A 23038-nucleotide genomic window follows, 5' to 3' on the forward strand; every position below is an offset into this window, starting at 1 on the left:
AGTGTCTTTTATCTGATCACATTACAGCATGAATGAAAAGCATTCAGCCTGGAATTCCTACTCAAGCATAAAAAAGGCTTTTTATTGCATAAAGTTTTTACGATATTCAGGCTATAGATAGGGAGACTCATTTGATGTGTTGTGATTGGCTGTGATGTGAGTTGTGAGCAATTACATAATCTCAAAGTCCATCATGTCATCTTTAAAATAGGAATTAATGTCTGCTTTTACAGAGGTGCTCACGCTTGCTGTTTATTATGCTCCCTAAATCCAGGAATCTCGGAGTATAAGATATATATGCCACAATGTTACTCCAGTTCAACAAACTTCTAATAATGAAAATATAGCGACATACAAAGAACAAACACGAATAAGGGAGCTGGGTGCCCAAGCAAAAACAGACAAAAGAGAAAGAAGACCACGAACCCACCACATAATGAGCTATCGGATTCTGGCTTTTCCCCTGAACTAATATTGGTAAGCTAAAGTAAAAGAACCTAAAGTGAAAATAGGACTGACGGTGGCCCCCAGATCAGCTCATAATAATAACAGGAGGCACCACGAGAGCACAAACCTTCATCAAGGCAGCTCCCTCTCTGGGTAGTATTTACTTTTAAGGAAATAGTTTTTAAAAGTTCTTTGTTTGATTTGGCTTAGTTTTTTTGTTCTTTTTAAAAGTACATGAAGATCTTTGTAGAGCAATAAAACAAGTGCGAAGTGCAGACTCTTGTTATTTGCCTTGTTGAAACACATTTTAATGTACATGAAACAATTTTTTATTTTGTTTCCCAAAAAACAAACAACGAAAGAACAGGAACACTGTGTATGTATTCAAACCTTTTATGTATTTAAATGGTTATAACCTTTAACTGTAATGTACACAATAAAAGTCATAATACAGTAATTAGCTATATCCAAAAAAATATCCCATATTGTTATTTTAAAGAGCTATATATAGCATTACTGTCACTTTGACCTTTGATAGCCAAAGAAGAATACATGTGCAAACATTACATGAGCTCCTTGGCAGTGGTCATAATGAACAAAAAACTGCGAAGGGAGAAGAGGATGACATCCGTGCTGATGGAGATGACAACAACAAACCTGCATGCCCCGCCTTACCTGGCTGGATACAGTATGCATGCCAGTGAGCCTTCCAATCAGCACTGAGGATAATTCAGTGGAGAGAGCAGGTTAATGAGGATGACACAAAGGCAGGAGGTAGATGATAGATGTACCAGCACACTGAGGCTACGTGAACCACTGATGACCAAGTACTCAAGTCTGTTTAATTAGCAGCACCTGGCTGCTACTTAATGTCTGTGGAGTGCACTTAGTTTTTCACACACTGCTTTTGCATTTTGGATTATTTTTTGTTAAATAAATGATGACACAATGTCATGTTTTGCGATTTATCAGAGACTGCACTTGGTCTGCTAAGGACCAGTTTGTGTTTATGTAAAACCTTCAAACTGAGGGAGTGTACTTTCTGCAACATGACTATTTAAGCTAATGTAACAATACAAAATGGTAGGTGTAGTCAGAGACATTATCAGGCTTCTAGGATTTGATGTAGCTTTAACTTTTCCATCCACTAACTTGTCTTTTGCTAAGCTAATGCGGCTACATTAGCCACATTAACTCTAGCAATAGATATAGTTCCTGTAGACCAGGGGTGTTGAACTCCAGTCTTCGAGGACTGAAACTTTTATATGTGTCCCTGCTTTAACACACCTGAATACATTTAGTATGTCATTGGCAAGACTCTATAGAACTTGACTGTATGCTGAGGTAGCACTTCAGCCATCTGATTCATGTTACAACAGCTCAAGAGTGAATGAACATGGTGCAATAAAAGTAGTTCTGGAAGTACTTTTTTTAAACATACACTTTTATTTAAACTTACATGAGTCGGGTTTGGGGTTGCCACCTCGCCATGCAGTCAAGTCCTGCTAATGACCTACAAATTTTATTCATGCGAAGAATAATAAAGACATCGGGGTAGATTATTTCTGGGAAGTATTGAGCAGCTATTTCAGAGAAAATCTGTTATGTAAAAAAAAAAGAGATTTCCTGAAATGGAAATGTTATGAACTGAGTTATATGGAACATTGAAATTCTTTGTATTAAATATTACTGTGACTCATACAGGAGTGACAGTCTTGTTTTTCAGCTCTTAACTGTTTTGTTTTGTGGATTCACAATAATCACAGAGGAAGTTTAGTTGTCACATCAGTTGAGTTCAGTGTCAGTTGTCAGCACAAAAAACTCTTTAGGCTTTACATCGAGGAATAATCCTTCCTGTTACTCACTGACCTAAGGGGTGTCTGACTCTGTCAAATGGGATGACAGGTTCACTGGCGTACTCAGTCAAACGCAGCTTCAAGCGTTCTGAGGGGGGGAAAAGAGGCAGTCTGTAGACTTCCAGTCTCACTGTTTCTGAAGAAAGACCTGAAGAGGATTCATTGTTTCACCCTGAAAAAGCTCTTGGCCCAAAAATAATTGTCTGACGCTCGCAGTTGTTGCAAAATCAATTTCACCCCGGTTCTTTTTATTCCTCGGGCATCCAGAGACGGCACCGGACTCAGTAGTCATTTTCACAAAAACCTTTATTCATCTTCATTTAAGCATGCATCTTCTAGAAGGGGAGATGTGCAAGGCCGGTGTCCCTCTGCAAATCTTCCACTCCTTTGTCTGTGAAACACAGTTTTGTAGAAGCGACCCCATCATAAAACCCCCATGATGTGCTGCAAACTCTGTGTCTGTGTGTGTATGCACGAGCACATGAGTGCCTGTGTGTGCACGTACCTGTGTGTATGTGTGAGTGCACGTGAGTGACTGTGCATGTAGGTGTGGGTGCATCAGTCAAAGCACTGTGTGTGTGTCTCTGTGTACGTGACTTCCTCCCGGTCATAAAAGTAATCTCCTCACCTAAGCTACACCAAATTCCTCTACACAACAGAGAAAACAGAGTTAACATATTACAAACACTGAGACCCCCACCCAGGTCTCCCTAGAGTGAATCTACAATAGGCAAGCAGCTTGGTGTGAAAAAATCAACTGTGGGAGCAATCATCAGAAAATGGAAGACATACAAGACCACTGATAACCTCCCTCGATCTGGGGCTCCACGCAAGATCTCATCCCGTGGGGTCAAAATGATCATGAGAACGGTGAGCAAAGATCCCAGAACCACACGGGGGGACCTGGTGAATGACCTGCAGAGAGCTGGGACCAAAGTAACAAAGGTCACCATCAGTAACACACTACAACGGCAGGGAATCAAATCCCGCAGTGCCAGACGTGTTCCGCTGCTGAAGCCAGTGCATGTCCAGGCCCGTCTGAAGTTTGCCAGAGAGCACATGGATGATACAGCAGAGGATTGGGAGAATGTCATGTGGTCAGATGAAACCAAAGTAGAACTTTTTGGTATAAACTCAACTCGTCGTGTTTGGAGGAAGAAGAATACTGAGTTGCATCCCAAGAACACCATACCTACTGTGAAGCATGGGGGTGGAAACATCATGCTATGGGGCTGTTTTTCTGCCAAGGGGACAGGACGACTGATCCGTGTTAAGGACAGAATGAATGGGGCCATGTATCGTGAGATTCTGAGCCAAAACCTCCTTCCATCAGTGAGAACTTTGAAGATGAAACGAGGCTGGGTCTTCCAACATGACAATGATCCAAGACACACCGCCCGGGCAACAAAGGAGTGGCTCCGTAAGAAGCATTTGAAAGTCCTGGAGTGGCCTAGCCAGTCTCCAGACCTCAACCCCATAGAAGATCTGTGGCGGGAGTTGAAAGTCTGTGTTGCTCGGCGACAGCCCCAAAACATCACTGCTCTCGAGAAGATCTGCATGGAGGAATGGGCCAAAATACCAGCTACTGTGTGTGCAAACCTGGTAAAGACCTATAGTAAACGTTTGACCTCTGTTATTGCCAACAAAGGTTATGTTACAAAGTATTGAGTTGTATTTTTGTTATTGACCAAATACTTATTTTCCACCCTGATTTACGAATAAATTCTTTACAAATCCTACCATGTGGATTCATGGATTTTTTTTTCACATTCTGTCTCTCACAGTTGAAGTGTACCTCTGGTGCAAATTACTGACCTCTGTCACCATTTTAGGTGGGGGAACTTGCACAATCAGTGGCTGACTAAATACTTTTTTGCCCCACTGTAATTAAAAATTGAACTAGATGCCTTTAATATTTTGTGATAATCTTCTCCCTATATGCACATATAATCAAGGAAAAGTTCAGTTTTGAATGTTCTACATTTAGCCCTGCTGCAGACTGGTGACCTGTCCAGGTTGTCATGTTGCTGCTGGGATAGGCTCCAGCCCCCCACCGCAACCTGAAATGGATAAACAGATGAAGATAGATGGATGATTTTATACAGTGTAGGCAGGGGTAAACAGGTGTACGTATTTAATCAAGTATTCAGCAGACTTAGAGTAAGTAGAGTATAGTAAAAAGATTCAGCTTTTGCTTTGCTTCGATTTTTTTAAAGCCTGTATTTGCATTTGAGGAACCATCTTGCTTTGCTCCATCGTCATAGTGACACCAACCAGTCCCTCACAGGAAAGGGCAATCTCACTGAGCTTAACAGTTAGCACGATCCAAGCTAGCGATGTGTTACTAGCTTTATTCGTATACAGATGGGTCAATACTCATCAGTGAACAGCTTCTCCTTTAATCTGATGCCAAAGTAGAGACGCGACCGCCTCACTCTCACTCACGCGATTTGATTGGTTCGAGGCATTTATGCAAAATTTGGAGAAAAAAGGTGTTTTTTGAAAAGTTAAACTTTTCTTTACTTTTTAGCGTGAGCTGGCTCCACAAGTCAGTTTGGCAACTCCTGATGTCAAAGTGCATGAAAGGTGAAAGCACTGAAGCCTAAAAGTGTACATGTGTATTTTTTCCAACCCAGACGCTGGTAAAGTACAGACAAGACGCTTTTAGAGAAAGTTAGGTCCTCCATCTTAACGATTTTGTGTCTCATGGTAAGGCATGACAAAAAAACAAGCCCTAAATTTCATCTAAAAATGCCTCCTTTGCTGCATAACAGAAAACTGACTTCTTTTGAGACCCAGACAAAAGCCAAAAACATGAATTTAGAGGCTGCTCTGAAATAAAAGACTGAGCAACAGCAAGGGGTGTGTCAGCATCTGCTGTTAGCGGTGATCGATGCACTGAAAAACCTTGAGGTGGTTTACTTCATCATCGTGGTCGACGGTGCTGTGGATGAAAAAACTAGAAGCATGCTGAAGTTGAGCGGGTCTTCTCAGATTGTCGGACAGACTCCAAATGGGTGGGTCAAGGGTGGCTGTAGCTCAGGAGGTAGAGCAGGTCACCTACTGATCGGAAGGTCGGTGGTTCGATCCCTGGCTCCTCCAGTCTACATGTCAAGTATCCTTGGGCAAGATACTAACCCCAACTTGCTCTCCGATGCATCCATCGGAGTATGAATGTCGTTAGAAAGTGTAGATAAAGTGCTTGTGAGAATGGGTGTGATGGGTGAATGAGGCAGGTTGTATAGAGCTCTTTGAGAGTAGAAAAGCGCTATATAAGAATCAGTCCATTTACCAAATGGTACAGGAAGCAGGTTATGTACATATCTGGTAATATATTCAAAGATAAATGATCAAAAACACCTTTGGTGAGACATTTGGACACACCAAATACTCTTTAATGAACTTTCCTAAATAATCAGCTACAACTGCAGACCACCCAGATAATGGTGATAGATGCTTTGAAAACATCTTAATGACAATTTAGTAAACACTAATGATTATTGTGGCTGAACACATTTTTATTAACGATCCATTTTTAATGGCAGAGTCTTTCCCATAGTCTTTTCTTCTGTCACCCTCCCTCCTCCCAACCAGTTGTGGCAAATGGCTGCCCCTCCCTGAACCTCCTTCTGCTAGAGGATTCTTCCTGTTAACAAGGAGTTTTGCCTTCCCACTGTTGCCAAGTGCTTGCTCATAAGGGATCATTGGATTGTTGGGGTTTTCTCTTTATTATAGGGTCTTTACAACTGTTGTTGTTTCATTGTTGTGATTTGGCACTTTATAAATAAAGTTGAATTGAATTGGTCCCCTTCATAGAGCAGAAAACACTCAGGTTTCATAGAAAACCATTCTGTAAAATGTATTTCATTATTTTGAAACACACCCTAATGTACGAGAAAGCTTATTCATACAGCACGTTCTATTACTGAAGCTATAATAACACAGCCATGTCTCTGTGTTTAAACTGTAAAGCCAAAGCTAACTGTATGATATTGTGAGGAATGGATTCATAACATGGCAGACAAGTCAAAGTTGTTCATATTTTATTCTACTCTTTTCTGGCATGTATTTTTGTTACTGTGTTACTGTTGTTGAGTTATATAGAAAATTCTCTAGAAAATGCTTATTGCTGTTTTATTCCCCGTTTTCTATCGCTATACTTATTCTTAGACAGAGGGTCTCTAGGAGGAGCACAGAGTCGTGGAGTTTTGTTTAGAGCTTCAGGGATGGCAAATTAAGCATGATGAAACAGTAGCATGAATGAGATGTCCAAAGCAGCTCCATTGAAAATAACGCTAACAGCATTCTTACTCTTACTGATAATGATGAGCTCAAGCAACTTGAGACTTGAATACACGTCTCACACCCGCTTAATAATCATATTCTGAGCTTTAGTTTATGTGACTTTTTTCAGCAGTTTTCTCAGAGACAACCCAAACTGTATCTTTAAAAAAAGATCTCCTATTTAATCTTTAAAAGCACACGGGGACATAACTGCAACTGCTAAATTACCAAACTGACTACGACTAAAAAAGCTGATCAGGAACAGCTCTGCAAATTGGCCGAGTGGTCAACATCCAGAATTTAGCATTTCAGCTAGTGAGTCATCACATCTCTAAAAGCAGCAGAAATCTGCAAACTACAAACAAGTCATCAGTCATTAAGTCCCTACCTGCAGTTTTTTTAAACGAGTCTATGATGATGAATGGAAACACGGAGAGGTGATGTAAAAATAGACCTGTGCAATTTGTTTCTATTTGCTGCCCACACACGCGCTGCTGCAGTGCTGAAATTGGTCCGCTACAGTACTTTCATAGTAAACACTGGTACTTAGAACTTTGCTTCTTTGAATGTGTCAAGAGCAGTTTGAGCTCCTCACCCTGTTCACAATGGGGCTCCAAACCACATGTACCCATTAACCCTTACTTGTGATGTTATGACCCTGCCTTGACTCCTTCACTTGGACTTCACTTGGCAACCACTTGTGAATAAGGGAGGAGCAGAAAGTAGCAATAGAAAAGTACCTATTTCAAACTTACAGTTTAAGATACTAAGCTTAAACTGTCGAGCCAAGCACCACAAAGTTGAATGTGCCTAATCAGAGTTTCTGCTTTAAAGTTTAATATGATCTCTGCACGGCTTACATTTTAGGGATTGTCTCTGGGGTGAATGGAGCTCAGGTAGAGCAGGTCATCTGCTAATTTGAAGGCTGGTGATTTGATTCCTGGCAAATATCCTTGGGTAAGATACAAACCCCAAGTTGCTCTGCAATGCGTCCATTGGAGTATGAATGTCTTTGAATGGTAGCTAGAAAGAACACAGCACAAAATGCTTGTGTGAGTATGGGTGAATGAGACAAGTTGTGTAGAGCGCTTTTTAGAAAAACAGTCCATTTAATTCAGTTCAATTCAATTTTATTTATATAGCCAAATCATATCAACAGTCGTTTCAAGGCTTTTTATATTGTACAGTAGATTATACAATAATAGATACAGAGAAAAACCCAACAATCATATGACCCCCTATGAGCAAGCACTTTGGCGACAGTGGGAAGGAAAAACTCCCTTTTAACAGGAAGAAACCTCCGGCAGAACCAGGCTCAGGGAGGGGCGAGGCCATCTGCTGCGACCGGTTGGGGTGAGAGAAGGAAACAGGATAAAGACATACTGTGGAAGAGAGACAGAGGTTAATAACAGATATGATGATTCAATGCAGAGAGGTCTATTAACACATAGTGAGTAGTGATGGGTCGGTCGCGAACGAAATGGTTCTTAGAGCCCGGTCTTTGACGTGAACGAAGCGTTGTTTTTTTTTCTCTCTCTCTCTCGTTCTTTTTTTCGGCTTCACTCAGCATGCGAGCCTTGTGCTTTAAGCTGGGATGAGGGGGGAGGGGCGGTAGTTACACTCGCAGTAGCACAGGAACAGAGCGGGAGAGAGAGAGAGAGAAAGAGAGCCAGGGACAACAAGGTCCCATTAGAAAGGTATAGTAATCATCCACAACTATTTTCGGTTGCAGATGATAAAGGATTCAGAAAGTTTATTCATGCAGGCCCATATGACAGAGAATGTGCATCTTCTGTTTGTTTTCATATTTTAATTTATATTTAATTGTGTTGTGGTTTGCAGTGTTTTGTGTTGTTTCACTTTAAATTTGTAAAAGGAAAAAGCTGAAAATTTGAATAGTTAAAAGTTGAAATTTGAATAGTTGATTATTGTATTAACTGATTTATTTATTACATTTTATGTGGAGTGAATAAATAAAGGTATATTTACGGTGGCCCCTACAGACAAAGCACATACAAACTTCAAATCACGTACGAACTCTGAAGCACGTACAAACTGGCAACAAACTGTTCCAACTTCTGCAATCTGGTAGAAGGTTCCGCATCTTCTGGGCAAGGACAGAGAGACTCAAGAGGAGCTTCTATCACCAAGCCATCCGTGCCCTAAACACACACACCCGCCCTCTCACATCATCTATAATTGACTGAGACAGGACTCTCTTCCAGACACTCTAAACCAAGGCACAATGTACATTTCAAATTCCTTTAATTTTAAATATGTTTATATTGTCTATCCTGTAAAATAGTCAGATGTCTATTCATATTAATGTACAGAATTCACCTGCTTGCTGCTACTACTGCACATTCATCCAGTGTATATACTATATGTGTATATATATATATATATATATATATATATATATATATATATATATATACATATATATATGTTCTTCCTCTACACCCCCCCCCCCCCCCCCCCCAATTTTTGCACATGTCGAGGAGCGTGTCAGGCTACATTCCACTGTGTGTTATGCTTGTATAACTATGCATGTGACAAATAAAGAACCTTGAACCTTGAACTCCAAAACACGTAAAAACTCCAAAACACGTAAAAACACGTACAAACTCCGAAGCACGTACAAACTCCAAAACACGTACAAACTCAGAAGCACATAAAAACTCAAAACACGTACAAAAGACAACAGAAGTGCTCCAGGATGCTGGGTGCAGTGTTGAGCTTTTGTTACGTAGTGCCTACACAAGCCAGGAAGTACCAACGACCGGATTTGGTGTGTGGTAGTAACAGGTAAATGAGCTTTTTTTTTTTTTAATTATTTGACTATATATGAATGCTTGTGTATAAATACACAAACAATACACATATGCTTTCACGCTTTCAATTGTGTAATTTAAGTGATCTAGGTAGCTCTGTTTTGGAAGTTCAGTTCATGCTAGAAATGTGCTTTTTGGAGTTTGTACGTGTTTTGTCTCTAGGGGCCACCGCATATATTTATATATAAACATATATAAATAAAACCTTTTTTTTTTTACATTAGTAAATCCTTTGTGCATAATTTTACATTATTGTTAATAATAAATTAATTAAAGCAACAAAACAACCTGAAGAGCCGGTTTGGAGCCGAAAGAGCCGGCTCTTTTTAGTGAGCCGAGCCGAAAGAGCCGGAAATCCCATCACTAATATTGAGTGAGAAAGGTGACTGGAAAGGTTGGGGTGAGAGAAGGAAGACAGGATAAAAGACATGCTGTGGAAGAGAGACAGAGGTTAATAACAGATATGATTCAATGCAGAGAGGTCTATTAACACATAGTGAGTGAGAAAGGTGACTGGAAAGGAAAAACTCAATGCATCATGGGAATCCCCCGGCAGCCTACGTCTATTGCAGCATAACTAAGGGAGGATTCAGGGTCACCTGGTCCAGCCCTAACTATGTGCTTTCGCAAAAAGGAAAGTTTAAAGCCTAATCTTGAAAGTAGAGATAGTGTCTGTCTCCCGAATCCAAACTGGAAGCTGGTTCCACAGAAGAGGGGCCTGAAAACTGAAGGCTCTCCCTCCCATTCTACTTTTAAATACTCTAGGAACAACAAGTAGGCCTGCAGTGCGAGAGCAAAGTGCTCTAATAGGGTGATATGGTACTACAAGGTCGTTAAGATAAGATGGGGCCTGATTATTTAAGACCTTGTATGTGAGGAGCAGGATTTTGAATTCAATTCTGGATTTAACAGGCTCTCTCTTTCTAGTCCCTGTCAGCACTCTTGCTGCAGCATTGTGGATCAGCTGAAGGCTTTTCAGCGAGTTTTTTGGACATTCTGATAATAATGAATTACAGTAGTCCAGCCTGGAAGTAATAAATGCATGAACTAGTTTTTCAGCGTCACTCTGAGACGGGATATTTCTAATTTTAGAGATGTTGCGCAAATGGAAGAACGCAGTCTTACATATTTGTTTAATATGTGCGTTGAAGGACATATCCTGGTCAAAAATGACTCCAAGGTTCCTCACAGTGTTACTGGAGGCCAAGGTAATGCCATCCAGAGTAAGAATCTGGTTAGATACCATATTTCTAAGATTTTCAGGGCCGAGTACAGTAACCTCAGCTTTATCTGAATTAAGAATTTAGCGGACATCCAGGTCTTTATGTCTCTAAGACATTCCTGCAATTTAGCTAATTGGTGTGTGTTATCTGGCTTCATGGACAGATAGAGCTGGGTGTCATCTGCATAGCAGTGAAAATGTATGCTATGTCTTCTAATGATGCTGCCTAAGGGAAGCATATATAATGTAAACAGAATTGGTCCTAGCACTGAACCCTGTGGAACTCCATAATTAACCTCAGTGTGTGAAGAGGACTCTCCATTTACATGCACAAATCGGAGTCTATTAGACCTCAGTGTGTGAAGAGGACTCTCCATTTACATGCACAAATCGGAGTCTATTAGATAGATATGATACAAACCACTGCAGTGCAGTACCTGTAATACCTACAGCATGTTCTAATCGCTCTAATAGGATATTATGGTCAACAGTATCGAACGCTGCACTGAGGTCTAGCAGGACAAGCACAGAGATGAGTCCACTGTCAGAGGCCATAAGAAGATCATTTGTAACCTTCACTAAAGCTGTTTCTGTGCTGTGATGAGCTCTGAAACCTGACTGAAACTCTTCAAATAAACCATTCCTCTGCAGATGATCTGTTAGCTGTTTGACAACTACTCTTTCAAGGATTTTTGATATGAAAGGAAGGTTGGAGATTGGCCTATAATTAGCTAAGACTGCTGGGTTTAGAGATGCTTTTTGAGTAAAGGTTTAACTACAGCCAGCTTGAAGGCCTGTGGTACATAGCCGATTATTAGAGATAGGTTGATCATATTTAAGATCGAAGAATTAATTAATGGCAGGACTTCTTTGAGCAGTTTTGTAGGAATGGGGTCTAAAAGACACGTTGATGGTTTGGAGGAAGTAATTATTGAAGTTAACTCAGAAAGATCAACTGGAGAAAAAGAGTCCAAATGAATTTCAATGGTACTAAAAGTAGCTGTAGATAATATTACATCTGTGAGATAATTATAGGTAATTTTTTCACTAATGATTAAAATTTTATTTGTGAAGAAGTTCATGAAGTCATTACTAGTTAACGTTAAAGGGATGGTTGGCTCAAAAGAGCTCTGACCTTTTGCCAGCCTGGCTACAGTGCTGAAGAGAAACCTGGTGTTGTTCTTATTTTCTTCAATCAGTGATGAATAGTAAGATGTTCTGGCTTTGCGGAGGGCTTTCTTATAAAGCAACAAACTATTTCTCCAGGCTAAATGATGATCCTCTAAATTTGTGACACGCCATTTCCTCTCCAGCTTACGAGTCATCTGCTTTAGGGTACGTGTTTGAGAATTATTTCACGGAGTCAGGTACTTCTGATTTGAGTTTTTAGTTTTCACCGGAGCTACAGTATCCAGTGTCGTACATAGTGAGGAGGTAAGATAATCGACCTCTGTTGGGGTAGCGTTCAGGTAGCTGCTCTGCTCTATGTTGGTACAGGCCATTGAAGATGATAACAGTGGGTGGATTGGATTCTTAAACTTAGTTACAGCGCTTTCAGAAAGACATCTACTGTGATAAAATCTACTCTCCACTGCTGTGTAATCAATTATTGTAAATCTAAATGTTATCAGGAAATGATCAGACAGGAGAAGGTTTTCAGGAAACACTGTTAAATGTTCAGTTTCTATGCCATATGTTAAAACAAGATCTAGAGTGTGATTAAAGTGGTGGGTGGGTTCTTTTACATTTTGAGAGAAGCCAATTGAGTCTAATAACAGATTAAATGCCATGTTGAGGCTGTCATTTTTAGCAATGGCTGCACTGCTACGGTAAACTCTTTTGGAGTTGTTTTTAATAATCCTAAAGAAACTCGTAAAGGTGCTGGTTTATCAATTAACCATCAAGCTGCACTACTCAAGGTGGGGTTCTCCTGCCCAAGCTCCTCCATTTTCCTCTGTCGGTCAGTGCAGTAGAAATGCTCGGGGTCTGTCTAGTTTACCAGTTGTGCTTCTGAGCTCCTAATTTTGTATTTCCCTGTACTGTATCATGCACCACACAGCTTAGCTCCTCTCTGCCTCAGCTCATTGCTCACCTGACTCCCCAGCCTTACCTCATCTCTTGGATCACCTCTGCACATTCCAAGTTTTGCTAATAAACTTTTAAACTGATCCCTGTGTTATACTCTTGCAACACTCTATACAACTTGCCAGTTGTTTCAAACACAATGCTTTCTAAATCCATAAATCCAGGCCTGTCTGCCGAGTCTCTGGCCTTTCAGTTCAACCAGACTGATTACAGTATATCTGCATCCTTATAGCCGAATCCTTCAAATGAGGTAAAAATTCCAATGTGTTCTGCACACTGCTTTCTTTTCTCTGAGAAATAAAATGAAAACCTTTTCTGGAATATTTGCAGGGTTTTGAAATGATGATGCACCCTGAATGTGTTTCAGCCTTTTGAGTTGTGCTGGTGAAAACAGCTTTAAGGATCCAGACCTTTGATCTAAGTAGAATATTTCTACATTTTATTTCAGGAACCATTGGATGGACATAAAATTTGATTCAGATGTTTGTGATCTGCAGAAGAATTATGACATAAAAAAGAAAGGCATTAAACATGACTGAAAACACAAGGGTTTTACATAATGGGACACCAAGACAGATTTATAAGTATGCATACTAACAGAGTAGTAATGTTCATGCAGCTGTAGTTTTATGTTCTGGGTTGTCATCTTGCTAAAAGACAAATCTTGTATCAAGTGGCAGTAGCAGATAGCAGCGAGGGACATTTATGCTCCCCTTGTACATTCCTGAGCCTTTCAGATCGTTCTGCAGATGAATATCCCCAGAGCACCACCTGTCTTCCTGCTGGGGATGATGTACAACAATGAGTTACCTTTGGTTATAACTTTACTTTGTTTAAAAGAGCTCCCTGGGCCTTCTGGCACTTGTCTAGATGTCTCTTGAATTATTTGTTTACATTTAAAATAGAATCGGGGTGACAGTTTTATGCTTTTGGATTATGCTTTTGGTGCTTATCTGCTTATGGTGACAGTTGTGGATCATCCTTAGTTGCTGGGAAAAAAGGATTTCTTTGTGTGTGTGTTTAGGAGGCTTTAACAGAGCATAATGTTAATAAAAATTACAATTTAAAGGATCCAGACAGCATTTTTAGATTCCTGGAGACAACTTATATGTTCTGGTATGTATTACACGGTCTAGAGGTGTTCTGAGGCACAAAGGGAAAATACAGAGTCAAATTAATAAAATAAAATAAAATCACATCATATACATATATATACCATATATATATATATATATATATATATATATATATATATATATATATATATATATATATATACACTTATGTGCAGCCCTGGTTATTTCGCTTGTCATATTGCAGCCACAGAAATTCTTTTGTCCATGAAACCATAAAGCTGCACTTTCTTTTTGCCTTATAGTCTGATTTGTCATAACTTTTCCGTTTTGTGGTAAGTTTTTCTTTGGCTGTCACTTCTTCACCCTGACCTGTCTTATTTGGCTCAGCAGAACTAAAATATTGTGGCGAGCTCAGACAAGGAGGAGACAGAGGTATCGTTTGGTCTTGCTTCCCGTGAGCTAGCCAGGGAGCACAGCCGTTTATTGACATCTGCAGAAGAACGCTGCCGCTAGCTAACTGCTCAGCGCGGCAACAGCACAGCAACAACAACAACAACACCACACAGGGCGCCCTCTGACCCCGGAAGGACACACCGTCGCAGCGAGAGGGCGTCACCCGTCACTATGGCAACATAAACAAAACATAACTGTACAAACAGAACCCCGAACAGCCCTGACCCACTACATAGCCCCCACCTAAGGGGTCAGTCGTCCCCGACGACCCCATTACCCCACACAAAGTCCTGCAAATGTCCAGGTGCCTTCTTTTGGCACACCGGCCGGTCACGACCGGCGGGGTAAAAGTAAATGGTAAATGGCCTGTATTTATATAGCGCTTTACTAGTCCCTAAGGACCCCAAAGCGCTTTACATATCCAGTCATCCACCCATTCACACACAGGTGATGGCAAGCTACATTGTAGCCACAGCCACCCTGGGGCGCACTGACAGAGGCGAGGCTGCCGGACACTGGCGCCACCGGGCCCTCTGACCACCACCAGTAGGCAACGGGTGAAGTGTCTTGCCCAAGGACACAACGACCGAGACTGTCCAAGCCGGGGCTCGAACCGGCAACCTTCCGATTACAAGGCGAACTCCCAACTCTTGAGCCACGATCGCCCGGAAAGTCACTCGGGTCAGAACATGGGGTGCCACCATCATCCCACTTCTGACACCAATGTGGCGAGCTCAGACAAGGAGGAGACGGAAGTATCATTTGGTCTTGCTTCCCGTGAGCTAGCCAGGGAGCACAGCCGTTTATTGACATCTGCAGAAGAACACTGCCGCTAGCTAACTGCTCAGCGCGGCAACAGCACAGCAACAACAACAACAACAACACACAGGGCGCCCTCTGACCCCGGAAGGACACACCGTCGCAGCGAGAGGGCGTCACCCGTCACTATGGCAACATAAACAAAACATAACTGTACAAACAGAACCCCGAACAGCCCTGATCCGCTACAATATATATCCTGCTGCTTTTACACACGCACTCACATAATGCTCAGCGATTCTCTGCACGATCAACCGCTCACATGTTTAAGCTTGCTGCGGGAGATTTCACTTGTCATGTTTGCATAGTAAGCTAACGATTGATAAGACAACGTCAGAGGAATTGGTGCACAAATTATCATCACTCACCAATCAGTGCTGTCGTTCTCTATACACAGTTCGCGCGATTGCAAAGTGAAAGCAAAAAAACAAGCGCAAATTCAAATGCAATTTCAATATGTCACATATTGACAGTGGCTCACCGATGCCAATGACATAATTACCCAGCTACATTTCCGAAAGAATGCAAAAGCATTGACATAGATTTTTCCTTCCTACAATAGCCCGACGGGCAGGGTAGCCCGTCTGAAAAAAATTGCTAGCCCCAGGACGTCGGGCTAGCGATTTTGCGAGCCCTGTATCTGATTGAGGAATCACTCATCTTTGGAAAAGAGAGTTTATTACAGAGAAATGCCTCTTTCCAAAATAAAAGCTATACTATCCGCTTCTTCTGGGCTATATTCTCAGCAGCATAAGGAGAATCATGTGCTAAAAGCTGTCTAAATGACTCGGCTAAAGTTAGTAGCATGCTTGTTGTTTTTGTCTTTGCACTAGGATGATGTCGGCGTAAATGTGCAGTCATATTCGTTGTGTTCCCACTAGTGCTTTCAGGTTAATCTCGTTGAAATGACCTTAACGCCACAACACGGCAAATCTCCGTTAACGAGCTACCGCCGATCGCCCTGTGCATGGGGCTAGACGGCCAACACGTTAACGAGCTAACTGCGCTAACACACTAGTTCCCACCCATGTAATTGAGCATTGCATGGCACATCCAACATACTGTTTTACTTTAGTCCATGACTCGCTTACCTTCAGAGTCATACGTCACATGAAAACCAAAATAATTCCAAACGCCAGATCTGAATGAGAGTGGGGGAGGTCCATGTTGCAAGGAGAGCTTAACTTCTGTCTTGCTAGCTTGCCCTGCGCTCTTCCTTCTGACTATGCTGTCTGTGTTGAGCGCTCAGTGGATCTGTGCTCGACAGTGCAGCCTAGGCAGAGTAGTCGAACGCAGATTCACTGAGCGCTCAACACAGACAGCATCGTCAGAAGGAAAGTTGATAAAATAAATTACAAATGTTGTATTGTTCGATACATATGCGTACTGAACCGAAAGCACTGTATCGAACGGTTCAATATCGATACGAATATCGTTGCACCCCTAATATATATATATATATATTAGGGGTGCAACGATACACAAAATTCACGGTTCGGTTCGGTTCGATACTTTGGTGTCACGGTTCGATATTTTTTCGATACAAAAAAATGTTCATGCATTTTTAATTTGTCATTTATTAAAATTATAAATATATATTTTAACTCAAAAGTACAGTTTTTAAATTTAACCCTAACCCTTGTGCGTGTTTTTTATTTTGACAGCGAATGCGCACCTGCGGACCACTTATGTGCAGCCCTGGTTATTTAGCTCATCATATTGCAGCCACAGAAATTATTTTGGCCATGAAACCATAAAGCTGCACTTTCTTTTTGCCTTATAGTCTGATTTGTCATAACTTCTCCGTTTTGTGGTAAGTTTTTCTTTGGCTGTCACTTCTTCACCCCGACCTGTCTTATTTGGCTCAGCAGAACTGAAATGCTTTTACACACGCACTCACATAAGCTCAGCGATTCTCTGCGCGATCAACCTCTCACATGTTTAAGCTTGCTGCGGGAGATTTCACTTGTCATGTTTGCATAGTAAGCTAACGATTAATAAGACGATGTCAGAGGAATTGGTGCACAAATTATCATCACTCACAGATCAGTACTGTCGCTCTCTATACACAGTTCACGCGATTGCAAAGTGAAAGCAAAAAAACAAGCGCAAATTCAAACACGACTTCAATATGTCACATATTGACAGTGGCTCACCGATGCCAATGACATAATTACCCAGCTACATTTCTGAAAGAATGCAAAAGCATTGACATATATTTTTCCTACAATAGCCCGACGGGCAGGGAAGAGATAGATTTTGGTAGCCCGACTGAAAAAGATCGCTAGCTCCGGGACGTCGGGCTAGCGATATTGCGAGCCCTGTATCTGATTGAGGAATCACTCATCTTTGGAAAAGAGAGTTTATTACAGAGAAATGGCTCTTTCCAAAATAAAAGCTATACTATCCGCTTCTTCTGGGCTATATTCTCAGCAGCATGAGGAGAATCATGTGCTAACAGCTGTCTAAATGACTCGGCTAAAGTTAGTAGCATGCTTGTTGTTTTTTTTGTCTGCTTCCACTTGTCTTTGCACTAGGATGATGTCGGCGTAAATGTGCAGTCATATTCGTTGTGTTCCCGCTAGTGCTTTCAGGTTAATCTCGTTGAAATGACCTTAACGCCACAACACGGCAAATCTCCGTTAACGAGCTACCGCCGATCACTCTGTGCATGGGGCTAGACGGCCAACACGTTAACGAGCTAACTGCGCTAACACACTAGTTCAAACCAATGTAATTGAGCATTGCATGGCACATCCAACATACTGTTTTACTTTAGTCCATGACTCGCTTACCTTCAGAGTCATACGTCACATGAAAACCAAAATAATTCCAAACGCCAGATCTGAATGAGGTTCAATTTGCCTGTTGCAAGGAGAGCTTAACTTCTGTCTCGCTAGCTTGCCCTGCGCTCTTCCTTCTGACTATGCTGTCTGTGTTGAGCGCTCAGTGGATCTGCGCTGGACAGTGCAGCCTAATCGGAGTAGTCGAACGCAGATTCACTGAGCGCTCAACACAGACAGCATCGTCAGAAGGAAAATTGATAAAATAAATTACAAATGTTGTATTGTTCGATACATATGCGTACCGAACCGAAAGCACTGTATCGAACGGTTCAATATCGATACGAATATCGTTGCACCCCTAATATATATATATATATATTAGAGATGGCACGATACCACTTTTTTATGTCCGATACCGATATCATAAATTTGGATATCTGCCGATACCGATATGAATCCGATATAGTGTTTTTTAATCAACAAAACTGTTTTTTTAAAATATCTTGCTGCATTTTGTATAAGTTCATACTCAAGTTTAAAACAACAACTACACTAAAGCTATTCTGTTATACCTGTATGCAAAAAAAAATATTTCATAGTTCAGCAATACTGATCAATCTAATAAACTTAAACCTACACCATCCTCCCTATTCTGGTATTTTAAAGAGTACTTAGCATAAATATTAAGCAACCTAACTAATAGGGTTCCAACTCCCAGCAACAACAAAAATAAATAAATAAAAAATAGGGAACCACCCCTCACGCTCCACCTCATGATGCTTAATCGACGTAATCAACCTTAATTTGATGCAGTGTGAAAGAAAATGCACAGAAATCAATTATTTTTCAAGAAATATTAAATAGATTCAACATCTTTCTTCAACAAAATTGCAGACTGCACAGATGGTACCTTCCCAAAGGAAAAAGTACTATAGCTTACTAGGGTATATATATTAGACTTAATAGTTACTATATACAGTAATGGACTTCTATTCATTTTGCATCAAATTAAAACTTTGGGTGTCAGATAATTATTTATTAAAAGCTAGACATTTTAAATGAGAATAAGAAAGAAAAGTATGTCTTTGTGCCCCCTTTTCCCTGTTAATGCCCTATCGGCCCCCCTGGCTAAACTTTGCTAGATCCGCCCCTGCACAGTTACCAGCTGTCAGCTGCATAGAAAAATAATCCTCGAGTAGAAAGTAATATTAAATAAATTCTAACAACAGCTGATCAAGCTTAAACGTGCTGCTGTTGTTCAGCCGCTGGTTTCCTCTTTCTGGTGCAAAGTGGGCCAAAAGCAAACTAGAGACACGGACAACAGAAAAGCCGATCAGCTGATCGTTAAGCAGTTTCATGATTGAAGTAGCAGCAAGAAGAGGCAGTTGTTTGTTAAGCTTAACGCAGGAAAGCTTTACAAACATTCAGAGATGGACTTACACACTTGCTTTACTTCTCTCGGGATAACTTTGTCGGAGATGAAATGCCAGGTTGCTAGCGAAGCTCCAAATGCTATCCAGACCACCGACAGGTCCTGCATGCCACAGCCGCTCTATCACGTGATGCATACGTGCTAACGTTCTGAGGTGAGTTACGGCGTGTTGCAAGTTTTGTGAGGTGCTTTCGTGATATTTAATGGATCGGATTACATTTTTTATTTTTCTCCGATATCCGATCCAGTAATTTAGGTCAGTATCGGACCGATACCGATACGTAATATCGGATCGGTCCATCTCTAATATATATATATATATATATATATATATATATATATATATATATATACTGAATGTGGTGATGATTTTACTTTACTATATACTCTTGGCTGACACAGTGATTAGCAGCAAGGAAGTTTGGGGTTTGAATCTGTGTACTCTGCATGTTCTCACTGTGCCTGACTCTGCTCTCTCAGGATACTCCAGCTTCCTCCTACAGGCCAAAGACAGGCTTGTTAATTGGTCCCAAAACTGCCTTAAATGGGGAGTGTGTATTTTAGTGGCTGTCTGTCTCTCTAGGTTAGCCCTGCAAAAGACTGGCAACTGTGTGGTTCAGGCTCTAGCAACCCTGAACAGGATAAGCAGTTGAGCCAGATATCTGGTGGCTACACTGGAAGCCCTGAAACACTGACCACTGCCATCAGAGGCTAATGCCAGTATTGTAGTTTGTAGTGAATTTCATCATCAGAGGGTGAATGTAGATATAGATATAGATATCCGCGTGCCTCCTAATTTTCCGTGACCACAGTGTATTTTACACGATGTGTAAAATGTAAATAAAAGTAAAAAGTAACATTTTTCTTAATCCAATCATTTATTTGCAATAGAAAAAGAAACATATCAGATGTTTAGACTGAGAAAATGAAGCTTTAAAGAAAAGTATTTGCTCATTTTGAATTTTATGAAAGGAATATGACTCAAAAACGCGGGGGCAGGGCCGTGTTTACCGCTGTGTGGCATCACATTTTCTTTTAAACTGTAATCAGCTTTGAAGTAAAAAGACCAGCTGTTGGACTTTTGAGAGAAGAGTGGTGTCCTGTTGTGGTCGGATATTCTAGCTGGTCGGCAGTGTTGGGTCTTTTTTATTGTATTTCTTGTTTCATGATCCATCCAGATGTTTTCAGTTAGATAGAACACACAGACTCTTCTACTAGGGTCCCGTGCTGTGGTAATAACTGCAACATGCCAACATGTTCTCGCTCCCAAACAGAGATGGGCAGTAACGCTTTACAAGTAACGCATTACTGTAATCCGATTACTTTTTTCAAGGGATTACTATTGCAAAAAAGGTAATTAGATTACTGTTACTTTCCCATAAGCACGCAGCGTTACTGCATTACTAAAACTGTGATTTTTTTGCTAGAGTGTCTCATGACAATGACGTAAGCGAGTGCGACGTTCGTGGCAACAGCTGTGTGCAGATCGACAATGGGTAATATATCGAGTGCGGGAGAGAGTATGAGCGTGCAGCGTTTAAAGCGCAGAAGTACTGACCTTACTTTGAATTTGATTCCGTAAAAAGTGACAAAAACATTAGCGTCCGCTGCTCACTGCGTGGGAAGACAACTTCTTTTTACAGTGAAAAAAACCCCTAAACTTCAGAGCAAGCACCGACTGCCGCTGCCACGGAATGAGAAATTCACAGACAAACTCACGGATTCTTCCACTGCGGCTCACCTGCACCAGGGCAAACCTCTGCCTGCCTCACTCCTGCTTTACAGGTGAAAATAGAGCAACAGGACCGCTAGTCTTTGATTTTATTTATTTTCTGCTGTGTTTTACTTGCATCTATTTGAAAGAGTGAGTGTAAACACAAAAACCTATTTTATTGTATGTGCTGGAATGTGCAGAAAATAGGTTTAAATGTTAAACAAATTTGAGAAATTTGAGAATGTTGCATATAATTTAATGTTTGCTTGATGCATAAAGTTAAAAGATTAAAACTAATAAAACATTTTAAAAAGAGACCTTTTTTTACATTTATATGATAGATTATGCAGAAAAGGTAGAATTGGGCTGAAAGAGCTATTGCTTTATTACCTATTCAGGTTGTGTTTTTTTTTAAGTAACTAAGTAACTAATTACTTGAAAATATGTAATCAGTAAAGTAACGGGATTACTTTTTGGGGGAAGTAATCAGTTACTGATTACTTTTTTCAAGTAACTTGACCAACACTGCTTCCAAAGCGTAACATTTTACAGTAGGTGACAAATCATTGGTATATTACACTTCCGGGAACCCAACGTGTCCCTATATTACAAGAAAACATGAGAACCGTTTGGAATGAATCTACACATGTACATTTATTTTACTTAAATCGCTTTGGAAAACACTAACTAACGTCATTAAAGTGCTGGTTAAGGTTAGCGATAAGGTTAGAGATAGGTCTGGAATACATGGCTGGAACGTCTATTACCGCAGGACCGCAACCCGGGGCGTAGCATAGGAGCGTGAAAGGTCGCCTTTTGCATTCCCATGGAATGCCTCAGGATGTGGCAAAATTATTGGTATATTAGGCCTCAGGAGTGAGAACGGTCTGAGTTTGCAGTTTAGAATTGTCTTGCTGAAATATGCAAGAGTTTCCCTGAAAAGATCATTGTCTGGTTGGGAGCATTTCTTTTTCCAAAACCTGTATAGACATTTCAGCATTGAAGGTGACTTTCCAGATGTGCAAGCTTCCAATTCCATAAGCACTGATTTCTGGAAGTATTCCTGAGCCCATGCAGTGATTATTTATTTATTTATTACCATGCTTGGTTTAAGGGCCCAAGGATCACGGGCACCAGTAACGATTGCACACAGAGATTTCTCCAGATCATTTGATCTGCTGATTATATTATGTAGTGAAAATGATGAGACATTCAAAGTGGTTACAATTTTACAGGAACAATATTGAGAAACTGCTCCACAACTTTCAGAGACAGTCTTTTGACGATTGATGAAACTCTCCCCATCTTTGCGTGTGAGAAGCCCGTCTCTGTAAGAAGAGATCCTGTTACTGACCCGTTCTCAGTTAACCCCATTAAACCGTTCCTCCAGCTCTTTCTTTTTAGTACCACTTACTTTTCCACCCTTTTGCTGTCTCTATCCCAATTTTTTTGAGTTTTGCTACAAATTCAAACTGAGCTAATGTTGTTCTGATTGTTCTTAAATCTGAGTTTATTTGATTTGCAAATCATTGCATTATTTTTTTCCATTTACATTTTACACATCATCCCAACTTATTTTGAATTGGAGTTGTATATGTCCAAATAGACAAAAAGTATAATAGGAACAACTAGTCGTCCACGGTGTGCACAGGTGTCCATGTGTGCGTTTGCCGTTGAGGCCAGAACTTAATTTGTGCCATTTGTTGCAAGTTTCAGGGTTGATAACATCACAGGAATAACATCAATAATTCTTCTTTACATGCTCGCTTTGACAGCTCGTAATGAAAAAATGGCACTATTCAGATATTTAAAAGTAAATGCTGGTAAGTTTATCAAATTGTATAAAAAGTTTTTAGCTTTAAATATTATCCATCCATCCATCCATCTTCATCCGCTTTGTCCGGGGCCGGGTCGCGGGGGCAGCAGCCTAAGCAAAGAGGCCCAGACCTCCCTCTCCCCAGCCACCTCCTCCAGCTTATCCGGGGGAATACCAAGGCGTTCCCAGGCCAGCCGAGAGATATAATCTCTCC

This window comes from Mchenga conophoros, linkage group LG8 (assembly GCF_057382185.1).
Source record: "Mchenga conophoros isolate Kocher_MC1m ecotype Shallow Benthic linkage group LG8, M_conophoros_male_GT1.1, whole genome shotgun sequence".
Taxonomy (NCBI): Eukaryota; Metazoa; Chordata; class Actinopteri; order Cichliformes; family Cichlidae; genus Mchenga; species Mchenga conophoros.